This window comes from Hesperophylax consimilis, chromosome 7 (assembly GCF_061612785.1).
Source record: "Hesperophylax consimilis isolate HC1 chromosome 7, BYU_Hcon_1.0, whole genome shotgun sequence".
NCBI classification, from domain to species: Eukaryota; Metazoa; Arthropoda; class Insecta; order Trichoptera; family Limnephilidae; genus Hesperophylax; species Hesperophylax consimilis.
Genome location: NC_142842.1, coordinates 23,320,951 through 23,322,874, shown reverse-complemented (window position 1 = coordinate 23,322,874; position 1,924 = coordinate 23,320,951). Strand labels below are relative to the sequence as shown.

The window sequence follows — 1,924 nt, the reverse complement described above, 5'->3', positions numbered from 1 at the left end:
TCGCGCGCGAGTGTAGAGCCAACAATAAATACATACTAAAAATACCCAACAAAAGTTACCCATCGAAAATACCTACTAAAAATACCTATTAAAAATACTTGTCAAAAATACCTGGTAAAAGTATCTATTAAAAATATTTAGTCCCGGTATAAAATACTCATGAGTATTTTGGAATCAGGTATGCGCCTCACCTGATCACCTCTAACAGGAACCATCTACCATCTATGGTACCTTCAATTTGAAAACATTAAGATGGGCCGATCCCGGCGGCACTGCAATGCCGGGCCAACCCGCGACAAGAGTGGAGCAAGCCCCGAACATCCCGTCACATTCCAAAAATCAGTTTAATATACTGGTCCCGCATTGCGGGAACTATCAGATATTAAGCTGATAAGAACAGATACTACACTTTGATCTTAGCCAACAGGCCGAGAAGCGATACTATGGTTGGGAAATTTTGAGTTTAAATTGATCAGCTGTAAGCGTCCGCTTGCGAGCCGCTAAAGAAAGTGGCGCCATCTCCACGCGTTTTTTTGAATCAAAATTTATCGAACATAGGTACTCAATTTTTGTGGTTCTACATAATATCTACATAATCTACATGATCTACATAATATATTGTACCTACAGATAACCGGACTAAACAGAACATAATAAAACAAAATATTATGTTAGTTTACATAATGTAATTAATACTACCCGTATTGAATAATAATACATTTATTACATTAATATAAAATATAACTAACTAACCATCACGCCGTTTCCGCAGGGGTAGGCAGAGATGACAAAACGCCAAACAACTCGGTCTTATTTATTTATTTATTTAACGCCCATAGGGCTTTTACATGGTTGGTAGTATAATTTTAATTTGACAGATACTTTGAAACATAAAATAATAAGAATAAATAATAATATAATGTCTTGGCACATACTCCCTGCCTTATTCACATTCATACATCGTATCAAACAAACTCTATTATTCTGACACTTGACATAGCCCGACTCAACTATCTGATTCACTTGATCGTGCCAAGTCTTCCGCGGGTGTCTCCGACCTCTGCTACCATTCACATTTCCATAATATATTTTCCTTATACTCCTTTCTTCGCTCATTCGCTCTACATGCCCAAACCATCTAAGGGTCCCTTTCTTAATCTTACGCATTATTTGCGGATCTCCAAATTTCTCACACAATCATAGATGCTTTACCACACATACTCCTCAGGGATCTCATTTCAACCGCATTCAGTCTACTTTCATTCTTCCTCCAGTTCCATGTCTTGGCACATACCTACTTTTTTAAATTTATTTATTAATACATTTTTTTTGTTACATACATATAAATGTATAAATTTTATATTAAGTAAAAAATAAAAACAATTATACAATTAAACAAAAAATATAATACAACAGTATGCATATATGTAGGTATAATATCAAAAAATTCCATATAGGGATCGCCAGTTCGTGGGTATAATTATGTTTTATTATGCAGTTAAGATTATAAATTATAAAATTATGTTTTAAAATATTAAGAATATATTTATAAAACAAATAATTCCGTATTTACAAAATATATAATTAAAAAAAAAAACAAATAAATAAAAATTAAGAATTTGTAAAGTTACAGCGGGTAGGATGTTATAGCAGTATTTGTGGCATGGTAACGATCCAAGTCTTTATTACATTTTTGTATTCGCTGGGATTGGTGATGTGTTATCTATTGTCTGATATGTCTTCCATTTTTTGGTTTTTTGTTGTGCATTAATTATTAGTAGTCAAGTTGATAAGATTTCTTCATCTTGTCCCAGTTCATGTTGACTGTAATGGTATGTCGTTTGCATCCTTAATTCGTATTTTAGGGGAGTCGTCGCTCTTTCTTAGTAAAATTTGTCCGTCCTTCGTCTATACATATTTGTAT

General features: G+C 33.4%; 1 non-coding gene across 1 annotated transcript; it reads right to left on the bottom strand.

The window, feature by feature from the left end:
* Window positions 1–247: 247 nt before the first annotated feature.
* LOC149422507 (U2 spliceosomal RNA) lies at window positions 248–440 on the bottom strand. Its single transcript, XR_016302480.1, has one exon. It is a non-coding gene; the product is annotated as a U2 spliceosomal RNA (small nuclear RNA).
* Between the last annotated feature and the right edge of the window lie 1,484 nt (window positions 441–1,924).